This window comes from Nannospalax galili, unplaced genomic scaffold, assembly GCF_000622305.1.
Source record: "Nannospalax galili isolate Female #2095 unplaced genomic scaffold, S.galili_v1.0 scaffold102, whole genome shotgun sequence".
Classification (NCBI taxonomy): domain Eukaryota; kingdom Metazoa; phylum Chordata; class Mammalia; order Rodentia; family Spalacidae; genus Nannospalax; species Nannospalax galili.
The window spans coordinates 4,879,660-4,900,965 of NW_008351958.1; the positions used below are offsets into that span (position 1 = coordinate 4,879,660).

The 21,306-nt window shown below is 41.2% G+C and overlaps 1 pseudogene; it reads left to right on the forward strand.

Annotated features, from left to right (window-relative positions):
- The first annotated feature begins 10,851 nt into the window (after nucleotides 1-10,851).
- Nucleotides 10,852-11,508, forward strand: LOC103746647 (annotated as a pseudogene).
- Nucleotides 11,509-21,306: the final 9,798 nt, after the last annotated feature.

Sequence of the window (21,306 nt, forward strand, 5' to 3'; positions counted from 1 at the left end):
CTAAAGAGATTGAGGACGATATCAAGAGATGGAAGGACCTCCCATGCTCATGGATTGGAAGAATTAATACTGTGAAAATGACCATTCTACCAAAAGCAATATATAGATTCAGTGCAATCCCAATCAAATTCCCATGACATACTACACAGAATTAGAAAAAAAAAATCCTTAAATTCATATGGAAGCACAAAAGACCCTGGATATTCAAAGCAACCCTGAGCACAAAGAGCAACACTGGGGGGATTTCTATACCAGATCTCAAACTACACTACAGAGCTATAGTCATAAAAACAGCATGGTACTGGCACAAAAATAGACACACAGATCAACGGAACATCATAGAAAATCCAAACCCGAGTACACACAATTTCAGTCACCTGATATTTGACAAAGGGGCCAAGAACACACAATGGAAGAAAGACAGCATCTTCAACAAATGGTGCTGGCAAAAGTGGATCTCCACCTGTAGAAGAATGAAAGTAAATCCTTATCTTTCACCTTGTATAAAAGTCAACTCCAAATGGATCAAGACTTCAATGTGAAACTTGAATGCTTGAAACTATTAGAAGAAAATATTGGCAGTTGCTTATGAGATGTAGGTGTAGGAAAGGATTTTCTATATTGGACAGAAATTGCTCAGGAATTAAGCTCAACAATCAACATGTGGGACCTCATTAAACTCAAAAGCTTCTGTAAAGCAAAAGAAACAATCAAAAAAGTGAAGAGAAAACCCAGAGAACAGGAAAAAATCTTCACCAGTGACAGACACATCTGACAGAGGTTCAACACCCACAATATATAAAGAACTCAAAAACCAAAGAATTGAGAAACCAAATGATCCAATTAAAAGATGGGCTAAGGAGCTGAACAGAGAGTTCTCAAAAGAAGTAAAGATGGCTATGAAGCATCTTAAAAGATGTTCAACATCACTAATAATTAGGGAAATGCAAATTAAAACCACCCTAAGGTATCACCTTACCCCAATCAGACTGGCTAGGATCAAGAGAACAAATGATACTAAATGCTGGTGAGGATGTGGAGAAAGGGGAATGCTCATTCACTGCTGGTGGGATTGCAAACTCGTGCAACCTCCACGGAAAACAGTGTGGAGAACTCTTGAAAAATTAAAAATGAACCTACCATATGACCTGGTTATACCACTCCTTGGTATATACCCAAAGGACTCATCCTATTGTAGAGATACTTGTACAACCATGTTTGTTGCTGCTCTTTTCACAAGAGCTAAGAGATGGAAGCAACCTAAGTGCCCCTTAAGTGATGAGTGGTTAACAAAAATGTGGTATATTTACACATTCTATTCAGCAGTAAAGATGAAATAATGAGATATGCAGGTAAATGGATGGATCTAGAAACTGTTATACTAAGTGAAGTAACACAGACTCAGAAAAACAAACGACGTATGTTCTCCCTCATATATGGATCCTGGCACCAAATCCTTTTAAATTCCAGGTCCTCTTAAGATGATGCTACACAGCAGTCCCTTCTGCATGAAATAACTACCATCATCATGACTGCAGCTGAGCCTGATTGCTAAACATAGTCACAATTGGGCTTGTTGATGGTTGTGCTCATTCATTAAAGGAGGGCTAAGCAGGGTCATTGGACCCTCACTGCATTATACAGCCACTCTTCCCAGCCAACTGTATGTAATTTGACCCTAATCTCACATGGCCTCCTGGATTTGGGGAGGGCTAAAGTATACAATCTGGGGAAAGCTCAGAATAGAAGGCATGACCCATGCTGGGTTAAGGCTTCCCAGTGTATATAGCCTCAGGTCATACATACACTTCAGTAACCCCTCAGTTATCTCAGTAAGTAAGCTCAATAAATTCATTGGTTCCCCAGTACAACTTTAATCAAACATTAGCTCGACACTAGAACTTTGAAAGGGAATAAGCATTTCTTAGCATCCCCAGGAAAAGAAGCCTCCCAACAGATGGAAATTTTATTTGTTAATACTATCATGTTTCATGATAGTAAAATATGTTAAAAGGATACGGGAATGGAGATATTTTCCAAAATAGAAAAAATGAGAAAAGCCAAGCAAGTAATGATGGTCTATGCAGGTTTGTTATGATATATAAAGGATGAGACAAAAATAATATACACATAATCTTAAAATGTCTATGGTCATAGTTTAGTCAACTAGTTTAAGGAACAAAATATATATCTAGTCAAAGTTTATCTGAGAATATTTGGTGTTTTACCCAAGCCTTATCTACATAGCACATGATAATTAAAAGTACCCAATTGGTGGAACTAACTTTATTGGGTGTTTAACAGCCATAGTTTCAAGTCCATCTCCATGGCCTCCCTGAACAAGAGGACAGGTGACTTACCACAGTTACAGGACATTTTGAGAGATGTTCCATAGTCCCTGGAACTTAGTCAACCTTGGAGGGAAAGGGGCAAAAACTGTCCCTCTTGTTCAGGGAGGCCATGGAGATGGACTTGAACCAGTGTCCAGTCTACAAAGAGCAGGGTCAACTCAGAGGATACGTCTCATTCACTCTTCCAAGTGAAGCCAGACATGGTCAAGCAGGACCTTTGAGTTATCTTCCCATAGATGGAACTGGTAAAATAAAGGAACCAGGAGCTTCTCCCAAGCCCCTGTGGCTCCTGAGGAACAGATCCTCAAATGACCTTAAGTGTAAAAATAAATTGATTTATCTGGGCCAACTGTATGGTCTTAAACACCCAAAAGGAAAAACTAGAGTAAAGTCATCAGTATATTTCTTTAAGAGTTCAAGGGATTGCCCTTCCCAGACATTAGGCTTAAGTCTATATAAAAAGTTATTTAGACAATTATTTCTCATAATAATTGTTCTAACCAGAAAGTGCTGCTCAGATGCAAGACTTCAAATCTTGGTCTCCAATACTGTAGTGCCCACCTGTAGCTAAGGGAGACAACCAGCTATTGTTCTAAAATGATGGATAAATTTGTCTTCTCCCCCTATCTAGAAGCCTTTGAGAGGGAACTGATGCTGATTCTAACCACTCCAACAGCTATCAAAACATTTGTTAGCAAATCCTGAATCCATCACTCTAGAGTCCAGCCTTGGAAGACAAAAGAAAAATGAGGAGGAACCCAATAGAGGGATGCTTTTGGAAACCCTTGTCAAGAAATTCCAGTGGACTCTCATATGAACATTTGAAAATTACCCTGTTCTGACTTTTGTCTAGCTCCCTGTCCAGAACTTGTAAGGCTTATTACTCTTGCCTTTACTTCTCCTTCACATCTCCTATTCATAATTCAAGGACTTTCTTTTCCCCTTAGAGATAAGAGTTATGCAATTTGGGAGTTTTTAGATAGATCCACTGAAGGGGTACTATAATTGCCTCACCCTGCATCCCTGTTCAGCATGGAAGAAGCCAGAGTGGTCTGAATCCTAATTTCCTATTGGCAATTTGGGTAACCTCTTCAGAGGATGGTGTGATAAGAATAGGAGGCAGGAATTGGCTAGGCAGTTAGGGTAAAAAACCCCAAAGAAAATAGTCACGTTTTTGGCTAAAACTCACATTGTCCTTGGGCCTTTTAGCAACCTTCTCCATTCCAGAGACAAAAATGTCAAAAATATTTGGGAGTTTTTATCGAATCCTTAGAAGGATTAGATAAATTAAAAGATTATAGGGTTACCTCTTCAGAAGTGGGAATGTTAAGGTAGCCAAATCCCCATAAAAAATAAATAAATCAAAGAAGAAGAAAGAGTACATGAAGTTATCAGAAAAGAGTGATGGAGAAATATGGGAGGAGTTGGAGGGGAGGGAGTGGGCATGGATTTGATCAAAACACCTTATATGCATGTATGAAATTCTCAATAAATTATTTATTTTTAAAAAAGAGTAGTGTAACCCAATACCCAAACCTAACAAAATGTATGAGAGAAGAATCAGTGTCCAAATATCCTTTGTGAGCATTTTTGGTATTTTGGGACTGGCAAAATTAAAAGACTGCTCTAAGAAAATGAAAAGGCCACCACAGAATGGGAAATAATATTTACAACATATGTATCTAACAAGACTTAGAGTCATATTATGTAAAGCACTCTATGACTCAAAAACAAAACAGACAATCAAAAAATTGAGAAAAACTTGAATAGTTTACAGAAGAGAATATATTAATCACCCTTTAGCATATGGGAGAATGCTTGGCGTCAGTATTCATCAAACCAAAGAATTGAATTCTATTAGAAATCACATATGCTATATAACATAGAAGCTACTAATATGACACTCTAAGTCAAAAATCCACATCATATAGTAGGACCAAAATTAAGTACCCACAATACTGATTGTTGGCAAAGATACTGAGCAACTGGAACTATTGCTGGAGGGAAGGTAAAATCTATATTATTTTGGAAAAGTTTGACAGGTTCTTATAGGTTAAAAGTACACTTGACATGTGATCTTACAGTTTTAACTCTTAGGTATTTATCCCAAAGAAATCAATATCCACATTCATGTGCAAGGCTTTTACATAAATGTTTCTGTCATTATTATTATCAATAGCTAATAATTGGAAATTACCTCCAAGTACAAATCATAGATGAACTGCTACATTTATGTAGTGGACTAATACAACTCAGAAGCCAAAAAGAAACTGCTTATGTATACACTAATACTGATGGACTTTGGACACGTTATGTAAAAGAGTATACACGTGGATTCAAACCCAAGGGTGACCATTGCTGTCTCAGAACTCTGAATCTGTCCTATGTCTGACTTAAGGGAAAATAAGTGTATTGTATCATTTGGCAAACTGATCCTATATGATGGTGAAGAGTTGACTGCCTGGCCACTTTTCTGGAACTGACCTGACATGGGACTCCAGAGCACTCTCACGGGTGCAGGTTCTGGAGTTGTTAAAGGCATATATTTGGTCTACAAGAAGACTCTAGGACTAGAGAATATTAAAATGAGAGAAACATGGCCAGGGCTCTTGTGACTTTTGGTGTGAGTCCAGGCTCTCTCTTGATGGCATGAATGGCCCTGGCTAGTCCTGGAAACTGAGACAGACTTAGAAACATTTTGAATTCGAAGTGCAACAGCCCCTGTCCACCATGAAGAGCACATACTGCTTGCTTGCTGGGGTCCAAGGCTATATCTGTAAGGGAAGTGTTGAGAAGTCCAGTGGTGGGTATCTTTCTTAAGCCAGTCTTGACAGTGGAGATACCACTATCAAATTAGTATCAGTTCCAAAAGAGTTTGAACTAGAGTAGGCCAGGTGACAGCATTTAATTGTTGGAGGAAAATGATACATGACTACCAACATGAAGAGCAAAGTTGGAGTCACAGTATGTGGACCTTAACCCACAGTGCAACCGGTATATTATACCAGGTTCTGGCAGTTTGTCAGGTTATCTCTTGAGCTGTAAAACCAGGAAAAAATGAAGTCTTCTGAACAGATGCTGATAGGAGTGGTCATAGTAGGAAATTATGATCTTCTGCTTTGTCTCTAGATTTAAATAAATTCTGAGACCCTGATTTTCTTACCTAAAAGGAGACTATGTTCTTTGGAGGGAAAAAAAGCAGCTTGAAGTTTCAACACAAGGGTATGTGACAAATGTATTCTTTGTTTCTCCAAAGGACCTGTGCATAGGTCTGCCCTTTAATTACAAGACTTGAAGCAAATATTCAAATGGAAATCCTTGGTCCTAAGCTACCTGTCTTCTTTCTCCACATGGGAGCCTCACTCACTCATATGCCCACACTCCAATATGCAGGTCCAAACTCTGAACATACCTGTACCACCAGCTTCCTCTTGGTTACCTTTGGGCTTTTCAGGTATGCACACTATAGCAGCATGTTCTACTTGGCTGGGAAGAATGCTATGTAGGTTCTGGAAGTGGACTTAGTGCTAGTTGGGCAGGGAATTTCGTAGCTCTATAACCTGGGTTATTAAGTGATGGCTTGGGTCCTGGAGACCATGTTCTCTTGGCTCCACAGAGAGGACATTGTGGTTGGAAGCCAGAGCAATCTCCCATTAAATTTGGACCACAAAAGGGTCAAAGACAAGGTTGAATTTTGCCTCTCAGGGTAATAGTATACACTGGGTAAAGTGTGATGATCAGAACTTTTGAGGTCAAGTGAAACCCTGATATTCATTGCTTGGCTTGTGGTATAAGACTCATTGTGGTAGAAAGGGTTTAATAGAAGCTATGGAAAATGCTAAGGTGTTCACCAACTCACAGTCTAAAATGGTAAATCAGAAACCATATTGCATCCTCAGAGGAGTTTCGAGGATTAGTGTTGATCAAAACCTTAACAGATACAGAGGTGATGATTTCCAGTTCACTTTGTCTGTTGAGACTTTGTGAAACTGAGTGGTTCATGGTGGGTGATTATATTATTATAGTAATTTAAGCATCTGGCAGACCTAATTGTGTCTTCTGTGCAAGTGTCTAAGTTACTTTTCTTATTACTGTGGCCAAATACCTGAGAAAAGTAACTTTTTTAAAGAACTTTCCTGACTTGCTTTAGGGCTATCTTAACATAGCAGGGACCTTAATCAGTTTAGCACTTTGGTGACAGACTAATTTGGCCTAGATAGAGGGAAGGAACAAGTACTTGCCTGAGAAAAGTATGTGTCAGTATGTGTGAGTAGATTCTAAATAGATATGGATCAGCTTAGTAGTAAAGGTTTAAGTGGTCAAGTAGACAAAGATATGAAGGGGCATCATTTCCAACACAAAGACCCAGCTGCTGTGTCTTGAACCTTCTGTTTACAAAGAAGCCCAGTGTTCAGTGGCCAGTTTGGATTTTGAAGCAGAATACACCACACTTGGAATGACACTGCTGGGATTCTCTTGTTGCTGGTGGTCACTTTTGAATAGGGCTTGAGCAAGAGAAAGACCTGTGGCAGGACTGAACTGTAGTAGGAACGGCCTCCCTTCAGATCCTGAGGACCATACTTATGAGGTGAGAAGATCTGAGTTATTTTATAAAATAAGTTTTAGAGTCATCTGAGGCAAAAGCCAACAAAGACACCAGCAATTAGGTTATACATTTTTGGAGACCCATAGAGTAAGAGGATTGTATTCAGATGATTTAGTGACTACACTTTCATTTCATAATCTAATTTTACAGATGGTGTGGTAATCAATTTTGATTTTTAGCGTGGCTTGATTAAGAAACATCTAGGGAATTAATGAGACATACCTTTGGGTATCTCTGTGAGTGTGTTTCCATTGGAGACTAGTTAAGGGGGTCAGACCCACCTTGAGTGTTGATGACATTATCCCATGGACTGGGATCCCTGGGATTGAAGAAAAAGGGAAAAATGACAAAACCAGATGAGCCCCAGCATTCACATCTCCCCACTTTCTGAATGCAGATGCAAGACGACCAGCTGCTTCCTGGTCCTACCGCCATGCCACCTTGCCTTCCTACCATGGTGGGCTGTATCCCGTTAGACTGAGCAAAAATAAACTTTCTTTCCTTAAGTTGCTTTTGTCTTATTTTGATTTAGCAATGAGAAAAATGACTAATGTGGATGGGTAACCTAAAACAAAAGGAAAAGTGGCTTGCTCTTAAATGTAGGCTTTCATTGTTGAAGGAAAGAATGACCCCAGAACTGAGGTCTCCTGAATCTTTGATAACACTGCTGCAAACTTGGCCTAAAACAATTTTAAATTATTCATATCTTCAAATTTAAAGACACTGTTCGCCCTGTACTTTCAAAAAAATAATAGTGTTATGCTCAGTGTTTTTCCACTTTAAAATTCTTTACATATACAAACCAAGTTTCTACTTAAGAATTGATTTAAAAGCAATTCTAAGAGTAAAATATTTATAAATATTTCCAGAACAAAATAATTGTTCTACGGGATTGAGACACTGCAGAAACAATTTTGTTTATTTACTTAATTTGGTAGTCCAAGCATGAAGTCTGAAGGGTTGCTTACAAGAGGCTAGGTGGTCTCCCCCATCCTGGCATGGATTGTGGATTGCAACTTTTCAGCAGCCCTCCAAAATGGCAATGGCATGCACCCCATGGTGCTTTTTTTTTGCTTATATATCCTTAGTCCCTCCCTGTCATGCAGCTGGGGTTGACTGATTGGTTGGGAGGCATGGCTGACTCTCCCAGCTCCTCCTGTCTTGCAGAGGGTCAATAGTTAGGTTTGTTCCTGATGATCCTAGGCAAGTGGGTGCAACCAAGCTTGACATTCAGAGGACAGTTTATGCCACACACTGTTTCTACCCCTTGCTCTGGCTCTTACAGTCTTTCTACCACCCTCTTTTGCAAGAGTCCTTAAACCCTGGAGGGGGTGACATAGATATAGAATGTTCCCCCCTCCATTGTGGTGAGATACTGAACTCTTGGGTCTATTCATCATCTGTTTCCAAGACTTGGATGTTGGCCCATATCAGTGGTATTCCTCCTACTATAAAGATAAATGAAAAGAAGCAGGAACATTGACTGTAGTAGTAATCTAATCTATGGGTGTAAACACAAATGCTTGGAATATATCTTAGCAGGTATATCACATCCATTTAATAAAACAATTGCAGTGACATCCCCACTGGGGCCTATAACATCCCCTGTCAGCGGGAGTTAGCCTGGTTCACAGTACCAAATGTGTTTCTCCCTAAGGCAGGGGATTTACATTCAATCAGAAATTTGTCATTTGCACATATACTAGTTGAGTCACTATTGCACCAGCAGGCACATCTTGCTTGGCATGTCCATAGTGCAGCATGCAGGGGTCCATTATTAAGCAGAACTTTTGGGGACCATTCTCCCCTGGTGATTCTGTATAGTATATCCTGGTACTATGACCACTGGCTGTCTAGTGACAGAGAGTTTCCAGCTTAGTCTCAGCTTGATCTTTTCCTTTCCTATGCTCATATTATGTGGCATCTTCAGCAATCGGTCTTACTGGCTTTTTCTGGTGTGCAACCAACATTACTGGCAATAGCCTTTATTGTTTTGAGGGCCTCCCTGGCCAACAGCTCATGGGGGCAACCCACCTCGAGTACTGGAATTTTCATTTAACAGTTATATAGTATTTGGGAGCCTCTACTTTTATTTTCATAAGATATCTGTTTACTCTGGCATCTACAGGACCAGGCTGTTGTAGACTTTTTCTAACCATCCTGGTGGGTATCACTTGTGCCTTACCCAACCATAAAGCTCCCAAGAATTTTACAGCTATACTTGCCCTTGTTTCTTCTGGAGTAATTGGTATCTCTCAAATGAGTTCCACATCTGTAAAACACTCAGATGTTAACACTGTGTACTAAATCAAATATAAACAAGGTCTAACACAGCATGGAAAGATTTTATCCATTTGTATTAATTGTTTTCTCAACAGAAATCTATGCTGGGTACAATAGATCTATGTTGGGTACAATAGCATGGATAAGAGGCATTAACTTAGCTCTTTACTATCTTTAGTTATTTTTCAGAGCCATCCTGGAGTTTCTACATGGAGCCTCCTGCATTTCCTTATCCTTAATAAACTCATTGGGGCTGGCTCAAGCTACCTGGCTCTGCACAGGGCCAAGGAGGAGTAGGGCCCCTCTTGCCTCTGCTATACCTGTTAGTTCCCAGGGTCAGGTAGGCCCCAGGTCTGCCTCCTAGCTGTAGCCATATCTCTTGTCTCTCCATTGACCACATGTGGTTACTCGGGGAGGCTCTTGCTGGGCAAACTGCCTCCACCTCCTAGCATAACCTCTCTCAGGAGAGAAATGTACCCTGTTCAATTTTCAGAGGGCATTATCCACCCCTGGTACAATTTTAACTTCTGTATGCCTTTTGTGAACTGTTCCCCAGGTTTTAAAGCCTTCCAGAAGCTCCTTAGCACAGAATTTGACTTTTTGTCAATTTATTTCTTTAGGAACTTTGACTAGACAAAAATCTTGCCATATTTGCCTTCAAGTGACCCAAATGGACTTCGTTCTCAGCTTTGTCTTTTTTCTACCTGTTTCAGGTTTCTCTACTATTTTACAGACACATTTTACATCCTGGTCTTAGTCACTTAGATCTGCCAAAGCCTCTCCTACTTCATAAAGATCCTGCCCTGCTAAGGGACTCAGCAAAGCATTTAAAACTCCATATCAATCTTGAGGTCCCTGCTGAATCAAGTTCTTCTTTAAATCTCTGGTGAACACAGTCCTATATGGCCCAGTGAACTGGGCATCATATGTTGCTTTCCTCATACCTAGTTCTCTCAGTAGTGCCTGTCCCTCTTCCATGGTCCTCCAGTCCTTGCTAACCATGGGAGCCTCCATTGGTGATCAAGTATCTCTAATGGCTCATACAAACTAGACCATCAGGGACTGATTCCCCCTGTACTGCCTCAGATTATGCAGCCTATGTCTCAAGAAGGAATGGGTGGTTATATTACTCAGATTTAATTCTTCTGCAGCACTTAAACTAACATCATTTTCTCCCATGTCTCATAACCTCACAAGCCACGTGATGAGGTGTAGGCCAAATTCTAACCCTGCCAGGGCCATTTCACAGCTTAGGCCTGTTTCCTGTATCAGAATTTAAACTGCACCATCAACATAGCACCCCCCCATAGCCACACCTCCTTCCATGCCTTTCCCCACAGATGGCCTGAGAGTGCATCATGTTTCCACTGTGCTTTGATTGGTCTGCCTCCTCATGACTGGAACATGATCAGCACATGATCCCCAATGCTAGATGTAAGCACGTGATCAGCATGACCTTTGCTACCATTAGTCCACAATGGGTGGCCTTTCATGTTTTTGGATGATTATGTGTATATATACAGCCTGCTGAAAAATAAAGTTGAGTTCTGCCCTCTGATGTGCTCCTGGAATGGCCTTTGCTCCAATTTGCTGCTGGATGGCATGGACCCACATCTGGCATCTGAACAGGGACCTGCAGGAAGTCTGGTTTTTGGGGTAAGTGATCCCCGTGATGGGTAACTCTTCCACCACCTTCTCCCCCATCATGGTTCTCACTTTTTGCCTTTGCTCAGGAGAATCCACTGCCATCTGCCACCATGGTGAACTTCACGATGGATCAGATCCGAGTCATCATGGACAAGAAGGCCAACATCTCGAATATGTCTGTCACTGCACACGTGGACCATGGCAAGTCCACAATGACAGACTCGCTGGTTTGTAAGGCAGGCATCCTTGCCTCTGCACATGCCGGGGAGATGTGCTTCACAGACACCATAAGAATGATCAGGAGTGATGCATCACCATCAAGTCCACCACCATCTCACTCTTCTATGAGCTGTTGGAGAATGACCTGAACTTCATCAAGCAGAGCAAGGATAGGTCAGGCTTCCTCATCAACCTCATTGACTCCCCAGGCCATACGGACTTTTCCTCAGAGGTGATGGACACCCTGCTATCACAGATGGCACCCTGGTGGTGGTGGGTTGCATGTCTGGAGTGTGTGTACAGATGGAGACGGTGCTGTGACAGGCCATTGCTGAGTGCATCAAGTCTGTGCTGATGATTAACGAGTGCTGGGCCTGCTGGTTCTTGGCATTACTTCCTTGATTGCTCTGCTGACTTCCTCTGTTACTGCTGGGGTGGTCTTGACTAACCAGGTACCTCAAGCCTCCGTGCTCAACAATCTGTCAGCGTTTATGTCAGAGAGACTTTGTTCAGCAGCCTTCTCTTTAGAACATGTCCGACTGGGCATAGCCAGCCTTCAAACTCAGCTGGACATTCATGCTTTTATCCTTGAGGCTATATTACATATGATGGGTCTTTCTAGTGATGTTAGATTCACCCATGTCTATGTTACCCCTTATTTGGTTGCCAATAATTTCTTCAATACTGTGGTAGCTATGCTTAATGAAACCCATAATCTGTCACAATATGTCTGGGGTACTTGGGACAAATGGATGGTCCACCTTACAGCACATATCACTGATATAGCCACCAGTGTTAATAATACTCGGGTTGATATAATCTCTTTACCCTCTCTGATGCAGGACTTTCTAGGATATTTGCAGTCCATTGGTTCATGATTCAGTAATGCCCTCAGGGTCCTGTTTTGGGGTGCAATGGTATTGGCCATTATAATTCTGCTTTACTGTGTTAGAGTACTGTGTGCTCAGACTAGGGATCAATGCCAACAAACAGCGATGTTGGCAGAAGTCATTCATGAACATTTACCCCTGCAGGCTACTGCCTGGACACATTTGGCTTTTTTGACATGCTTGTAGGATCGAGACCCTTAGTGCAGCCCAAGCACGTTATGTGTTCAGGGCAGGTTTTATGGTCTTCCACCTAAACATTGTTGGCTTTTACAAAAGAAAAAGGAGGACTTATAGGCCAAATTCTAGCCCTGCCAGGGCCATTTCATAGCTTAGGCCTGTTTCCTATATCAGAATTTAAACTGCACCATCAACATAGTGTTCCCACTCCCATAGCTGCACCTCCTTCCACACCTTTCCCCACAGATGGCCCGAGAGTGCATCATGCTTCCGCTGTGCTTTGATTAGTCTGCCTCCTCATGACTGGTGTGTGATCAACACATGATCCCCAATGCTAGATGTAAGTGCGTGATCAGCATGACCTTTGCTACCATTGGTCCACAATGGGTGGCCTTCCATGTTATTATGTATATATATATACAGGCTGCTGAAAAATAAAGTTGAGCTCTGCCCTCTGACTGCTCCCAGAGTGGTCTTTGCTCCTTCACACTTGCCCTCGGTGGAGTGTGGACTTGCCACTGGACAGCATTGAGAGGCTTCTTTATTGTTTGTTTGAAAGTCTTCCCTAGCTCCAACAGCTTCAGTGTGGAGTATTCTCTAATTGCTATAGTCTCTTGCACCAGACCATTGTGAAGGCCTCCATCAGCATGCTGAAACATGGATTTTTCCCTTTCTTGGTATTAAAGGTCAAACCAGAAGGGCATCTTTAGCTATTTCTAGGTCACTCCCTTCCTCATCACTATCTGCCTTCTCCCATGGGTTCCAGGTTTTGGGATCCCAGGATGAGCCTTGTATTATTGATCTAATTTGGGTTTTCTTCCCTTTCTGGACACCTAGTTGTAAAAAATGGCAGGTTAACACCTTAATCTCTTTCTCTTTTATGTAATTTACTGGCGAGGTCAGAGGCCAGTACTAGGTCAGCCTTATATCTCTTTGTTGCTGCAATTCCTCTCTTACACCTTTAGTCTCTCTCCAGGCTATCTTCTCAGCCTGGGACAGATCTTTTATTATGCAAAGAAATGACCAAGTAGCATCTGCAGCTGCTCTCTGAAATTTCTACCCCTGGAAGTTTCTACACTACTCCCAGGTTTGCTTCAGCGGCTAGAGCTTGTCATGTTCTAAAATTTCAAACCACGAAGTTGGGGCTGGAGAGATGGCTCAGTGGTTAAGAACACTGGTTGTTCTTGCAGAAGACCTGGGTTTGAATCCCAGCACCCACATGGCAGCTAACAACTGTCCATAACTCCAGTCCCAAGGGATCTGACAGCCTTTTCTGACCTCCACTGGTATTGCATGACATGGGTGCACTTACCTACAGGCAGGCAATACGTGTATACACATAATCCCAGCACCCACGAGGCAGAGGCAGGCAGATCTCCTGGCCTACATAGTGAGTTCCAGGACAGCTGGGCCTACAGGGAGACCCTGTCTCAAAAAGACCAAACCCCCCCCCCAAAAAAACCCCCCACAAAGTCATCATAGGCCTCTTCTCTTGCTAACACAAGGTTGAACATTTTGGATATAAAAGGAATATAGAAAACATTGCAATTAATATTCAATAAATTTGAAATTTTTGTTACAGTTTCCTGATTTTACTTAAGAACAAAATATCTTGAGTAACATGTGTTGAATTAATCCTTAAATCCATTGTCCTTTACTTCCCCTGTGGCAAATGTTAAAATGTTATATTATTTCTGAATTCCCTGTATCAGTGCTAGGTTCAAATGATTAAACTAAGTAGATGGTTAAAACTGAAACTTAGTAAGGAGCAGATGGCTGGCTAGAACTTTGGTTATTGCGTATTGATAGGTAAATAGAGTCAAAATGGGAGAAAGCACCAGGACACAGACAAGAACTCCAGCCGGATAAAGTTTATTGGCAGGGAAAATGCACAGGACAGTCCTCAGTTCAGGACAGAGGAGTTGCTGGTTTACAGGCTGTTGGCTGGGGGCTTTTATAGGGGTTTTGGGGGGATGCAGAAGGCGGGAAGATATTTCTTAAAACAAGTTAAGCAGGGGAAAGAGTCTAGGGCTTATCAGGAGAGGACAGCCTCTGTCAAACCACCGCCTTCTGTCCCCTTCCATCAGCCAGGATCTAGGTCATGGGATAAGGGGTCTATACATTGTGAAACTTAGGGGGAAATAGCTTGTACTGAGACAGTTCTTACACCAGTGGGTCTGGGCTGAAGGGGCCTGTTCATCTTCTAAGATTATCAAAAGGGAAACAGGCTGTGCTGAGATGGTTCATTGCAGTAATCGGGTCTGTTTATCTTGTTTGCAGGTGATCAGGGTGCTCATTAACTCAGTTCCTGTAATTCCAGAGGGCCTGCAAAATCATGAGGCCCTGTTGCTTTGGGGAGTGGGTTGATGTAGATCCGAACCCTAACATTCCAGCCTTTTGTGTTATAGGATGGGGGCACCTTCGTTGTCATGCTGCTGAACATGGTCGACGTGGGGGAGGCTGGATTAGGGATTGGTCAGACAGTAGGGGTTTCCACCTCATGCATCTGAACAGGGTCCTCGATGGTTGATAGGCACTGGTATACATGTGCAGGGAAGGAAAGTAACAGCTGATTAAAATTAGTATGAGTTAGTTGTTGAATCTGGCCCTGAAAATGTCTGAAGAGGCAAGGAACAATGGTTAACACCAAAGTAATAGAAAGCAGGGGGCCAAGTAAGGGCAGAAGCCAGGGAGTCAGTCCCGTAAAAATATCCCATTGAGGTGACTGCTGGTACTGGGAAGTTTTAAGTGAGAGATAAAATCTTTTAGGGATAAGAGCTCCCAAATACTTTTAACATTTTTGGCCTTTGAAACAGAGTACATTGCTAAAAGGCCCAAGGACAATTTGACTTTTACCCAAGAAAGAAACTGGCTACTTTTCTTTGGGATCTTTTTACCCTAACTGCCTAGCCAATTTCTACCTCCTATTCTTATCACATCATCCTCTGAAGACCCAAATTGCTGATAGGGAATCTGGATGCTGACCACTCTGGCTTCTTCCATGTTGAACAGGGACGCAGGGTGAGGCAATTGGGGTACCCCCTTCAGGGGGTCTATCTAAAAGACTCCCAAATTGCATAAGTCTTAACTACAGGGAGAAAAAAGGGGAAACAAAGGCTGTGCTGAGATGGTTCATTGCAGTAATCGGGTCTTGCCTAGGACTGTTGCCTAGAAGATGTAAATGAGAAGTAAAGGCAAGAGTAGTTAGTGTTATAAGTTCTAGACAGGGAACCAGAAAAAGGCAGAACAGGGAAAATTTAAAATGTCCAAATTAAAGTCCATTGGAATTTCTTGATGAGAGCTTCCAAAAGCATCCTTTTGTCTGCCAAGGTTGTACTCAAGAGTGATGGACTCAGGATTTGTTTTCAGGAACTTTGATAGCTGTTGGACTGTCTGGAATCAATATCAGTTCCCTCTCAAAGGCTTCTAGATAGGAAGAGAAAACAAATTTAGCCATCTTTTTAGAATAGTGGGTTGTCTACCTTAGTTACAGGTGGGCACTACAGTATTGGAAACCAAGATTTGAAGTCTTACATCTGAGTAGCATTGTCTTATTAGGAACAATCTAGGAACATTTTTACAAACTTCTTTATAATAGTATTATTTTTTTTCAGAGTTTTAAATAATCAGGAGGGGAATTTTGGGGCAATTCTGTCTACCTTTTATTTCAATCACTTTCCACTCAGAATCTCTTCTTTTCAGGAGCTGTAAGCTTTTCATCCATGGTTGTTGACTTAGCATGTTGAATTCATGGAATCTGAATGACATTTTAAACTAAAAACAAAACAAAGCAAACTTCTTCCTCAATTTGCTTATAAATCAATCAGCTTGCAAAATGTTTGTGAAAATTTCCAACACTTTTAATAGATGTGGGTCAAGTCTGGGTCTTTTCAGGATATAACATTCAAGTTCATCAAAGTTCTACAAAACATGATATTTCGTTTCCTGGGGTATTTGCATAGAAATTGTTTAGGCAAACCCAAACAGAGAGCAACTTTTCAGGACTTTAGTTGCCCTTCCAAAACTGGGTTGGGGGAAATCTTAACAACCAAGTCAAATTAGCTGGCTTTGTTAAATTTCACCTGTTTTCAGGTTTCCTATGGCTTCCACCTCAACCTCAACTCAGCCCAAGTTTATCTGAAAACCAGATGCACTGACTGTGGAATGCAGCTGGGCTTGTTCCAAACGCGTCTCATGCAATCTCAGTCCTGGTTAGTCCAAAACTCATCTCTAGAAACTTGTTTCTCTCTGTGTTTCTCTCTCTGGCTGTATTTTAAATAGTAAAACTGATTTTTAAAGTTTTTGAAGTTTTATAAATATTTCCATCCTTAAAAGATGGGGAGGGGGGAGTGAGAGAGAAAGAGAGCCATGATGGAAATCTTATTTCCAAATGCTCCTCTTCATCTGGTCTGAAGCTTAATCACCCCTAGAACTACATCGTCTCACATTTATGACCCATACATCTTTTCCACACTCTCTTCATATAAGTGGAAGGTGTTTTTTTGCTTAAATTGCCAATTGCCAGTTAAAATTTTTTTTCTTAAGTTTCACTTCTTACAGGTTCACTTCTTCCATGAAATCGTCCAATCAAAACTTATGAAATGCCAGAAAGGAAAAACATAAGCTCACAAATATAACTGTTGGAGTGCTCTTCAACCATGTGAATCAGCCCACATTGTGGTGGTTGTAGATGTCTGAGCATTAAACAGGCTATAGGGCTCACATTGTGGCACAACGTTCTTGGATTCAGCCCTTAACACCACATTGCAGATTTCCTGCCTCTAAAGTGATAGAAAAATGATTTCGTTATTTACCTCACAGGAACTTCTCACTTGGAATATGATAAGGTAAGTTTAGACAATGCACTGATAACTGTTTTCTTTTAAAAAGCATTCATTGTTTTTAAATAACGTTGAATTTAGTACAACAATGTATGACTGAGGTTAATATTTCTTCCCCAAGAAGACTGTGTTTCTACCTCTGTATTCTGGGGCCTCTCTTCAACAGAGAGAATAACAACAGACAGTAACACACTGTATTACAACATTTCTTTAAATTCGTCTCAAACGACTTCAGCCAGAGGACTTGGGTTCCAGGGCCCCTGAACAAACCCTTAGTGTATTTTTTCCAAAGCAAAATTGTTTTCTTCAGGTCTTTTCTTTCCATGAGGAAGTCATGTTTTTCCTGTGAATGGAACTAAAACCCCAATTGTTCAATTCTAAATTTGAAACCCACAGAATTTGGTCTAAAGTAAACAAAGCCCATTTATTCTCTTGTTCCTAATTGCTTGAAATTTTATCCAGGTTTTCCAAAAGCTGATCTACTTTCACTAACATTTTCTATGAACCACACATGGATTTGGAGCTTATGGAGAAACCTCAAGCCTCTAGAAATAAACCCCACATCAAGAAAGTTTCATTTGGTTTTAGGTTTCAGTACAAAAATTCAATATAAGTTCGTTAAAAAGTACTAAGCAACCCTGGAAGAAGACAGTCTGTTGTCAATGAAATGCCATGCCTGTGGACCACTGTGAGGTCATACTACTTTGCACCTTGAATGCTTTACAGTCAGCTGAACTATGCATATTTAATATATAAAGTTCTAACACACGGACTGGGGAGAAGGCTTAGTTCATAAAGTGCTTGCCTTGCAGCCTGGGGACATGAACCGATGTGGAGACTCCACATAACACCAAATCCAGGTATGCTGGTGCCTACTTGTAATCCCAGCATTGAGGAAGAGGAGGCAAATGGATCTCTAGGGTTCACTGGCCAACTAGTCTAGCCTAATCAGTGAAATCAAAGCCAAGTGAGAAATCCTATCTCAAAAACCAAGGTGGATGCCTCCTGATGAGCGCCTAAAGTTGTCCTCTTCCTCCACATGCACACACACACACACACACACACACACACACACACACACACACACACACAACCTGCCCACACATGTGCATTCTCCATAAGTTACAACTCAGTATTGACTTTACATCTTGAAATCACACAAAATAGTGTACAAAGGAATAATGTTATGTAGATGGGTATCTATTTAAATCACAGGTGAATGATGTGCTATTAAAAAGAACTTTACTAAGTGCATGGGAAGAGTTATATTTACCAATGTCTTGGAATTGCATCATAAGGTATAAAGGCAAATGATATGGATGATACTTAGATGAATGTCAAGAACTTCAAAAGACCTAGAATGATAGAACTTCAAGTGAACTTTTGGATATTTTACTCTAATACTTCTCAGGCAGGCACTGGAAGCAGAGATAGACTGGAAGTGGGCAAGCTATCTACTCTCAAATCTGGTACTCAGTGATGTGCTTCCTTCAGCAAGGCCACATCTCCCAAATATTTCATGATCTTCCTCAAATAGCACCAGGAACTGGGGATCAAGTGTCCAGATACTTGGAGCCTATATGGGACATTATCATTCAAACCACCACGTTTAGTTTCTGGTTTAATGGAATGTTTGTCACACCTTATGACACAAAATCTCCCCCTGACTCTGGACCAAAAACTTCTAGGCCAGCAAAACATAAAGTCACAGGAATAGGCAGCAAAAATTTTGCTAGTGGGTTACTAAGGGTGGTGGTAAGAGATACCATTCTCATTTCTACCCCTTGATTCCTGGACTACTGAATTCTGGTGAATCCTGCTTCAGCTCTCCAGGGCATTACCATCTAGTTAGTGCTATAATTGTGTCCTTAAAAGGCCTTTTCACCATTCTATCAAGCTAGCTGCTTTGGGATGATGGAGAACATGGTAAGACCAATGAATTCTAGGAGCATAAGTCTGTCTCTGCACTTCTTTGGCTATGAAGTGAGTTCCTTGGTCAGAAGCAATGCTATATCCACCATGACAGTGGATAAGGCATTCTGCAAATCCACAGATGGTAGTTTTTGTAGAAGCATTGCATGTAGAAAAGGAAAATCCATACTCAGAATAAATATCTATTCCTATAAGGACAAGGTGCTACTTTTTCTATGGTAGAAGTAGTACAATGAAGTCAACTTGTCACCAGGTCACTGGCTGGTCCACTGAGGAGAATGGTGTCATATTGGAGACTCAATGATGGTCTCTGCCTCTGGCAGTTTGGCCCTCGGCAGCAGCCATAGCCAGGTAAACCTTGGTGAGTGGAAATATGTGTTATTGAACCCATGCATATCCTCCATCCCTGCAACATGGCTACTTTGTTTATGGGCGTTCTGTGATTTATCTATGGGGACCTGAAAAAAGGCTCAAAGCAGCCATCTCTGTTTGTCATTGACACTTGGCATGCCATCAAGTTTGCTGGAGCATATGGCCCAAGTGGCAGAGCGGCTTTCACAGCAGCCCAGATCTTCAGTTCCATGCTGAATGCAAGACTCAAAGCTTTCTAAGTCAGTTGGTACTTTGGAGAGTGTGAACAGTTTACTTGATTGGGTGACTGATAATATTAGTTGGAGTTCTCCAAAGGAACAGAACTGACAGAATGAACATATATTAGAAAAGGGGATTTATTACATTGGCTTGCCTGATTCAGGCTGGGTGGTCCAACAGTGGTTGTTTGTACACTAGAGAGACCAAGAACCCAGCAGCTGCTCAGTCCTTGATACTGGATGTCTCAGCAGTCCCAATCTGTTGCTGAAGATGTGGAGGACTCTCAAAGAGTTGCAGGTCTTCAGATTACATTCAAAGGCTAAAGAAGCTGGATTCTTATGTCATCAAAGGATGGAAGCAGTGTGGCAGAAGTACTCACCAGCAAGGTGTGAAGGCCGGCAGGCGACAGCAGCCTGCTTGTCCTTCAGACCTCTTTGTACCTGTATAGCCAGGTGCAGCTCACTCTGGAGGAGGGTCTTTCCCACTCAGTTAATTTTTCCAGGAAATACTCACACACCAGCTGAGACCTATGCCTTTTAGTTGATTTCAGATCTAATAAAGGTGATGACTGCAGTGGTTTGAATGAGAAATGTCCCCTTTAGGCTCCAAGTATTTGAACACTTGGTCACAGTTGGTAGTGCCATTTAGGGAAGGAACTTTTAGTAGCTATGGCCTAGCTGGAGGAGGCACATCACTGGGCATGCGCTTTGAGACTTCATAGCCTTGCCCTACTTTGAGCTTACTCTGCTTCCTGTGGGTACTTGAAGATGTGAGCTTGCAGCTTTCTGCTCCTGTTACCTCCAGCCATGTCTCCCCCACATGATGGACTTTTACCTGTCTGGAATTGTAAACCCAAATAAACTCTTCATTTTACAAGTTGCCTTGGTCATGGTATTTTATTATGGTAACAGAAAAGTTACTGAATGAAGATTATTCATCACAACTGAAGTATAGGTCAAAAATTGCCTATTGTGACTAAGCTGGAGATTAAAATTAATTCACTCAGATGAAGAATATGCTTCATTCAGAATCCAAATAAGCTTGCTAAACATTACCTTTTTTCTTGGTGGTCAGAGAGGCTGGTGGAACAACTTATTCTTCACCTTAGGAAGAATAGCTCTTCATTCCCCATAGCACTAAACTTCAAGAAATTTCACTGAGGTAAAAGGTCCTTGCATTTTGGTTGTATTTATTTCCCATTCTCTGATGTATGTGCATGTTTTACAAGTCCAGAATGCCTGTTCCAACCAGTATAATGTGGCCAATATAATGGACAACTGGAATACCTGTGGAAGAGACAGATGATCAAGGGAAAACTTAAATGGTCACCAAAGTAATCCAGTTTTTCAAAATGTTCCTCATCATCTTACTTTACTTCATGATTTTACAATTTTTGGTATCAGTCATTTCAAAAAGCCATCTAGAGAGAAGGGCTGCTGACAACACAGTAGCAGAGATATCAGAGTATAAGGGCTTTAGTGGGGGGAGGGAGGCTATGGAGGGTGCTACCTGGGAAGTGGGTATATAAATAAATAAAAAAGAAAAATAATAATTCTTCAAAGCATAAAAATTTGCTCCTTAATAATTAGTAAATGTGAAAAACATTACCACTGAAATCTACCTGATGACTTTATATCCATGCTCAGATGCCAACAAGCTCCGAAAGTAAAAAGTAATGACTAGTAATATTCAGATATATAGAGATTAGAAACACATGTGCAAACTTCACATTGAATGGTAATTAGTCAGCTGCTTAGTAGCATTTAATG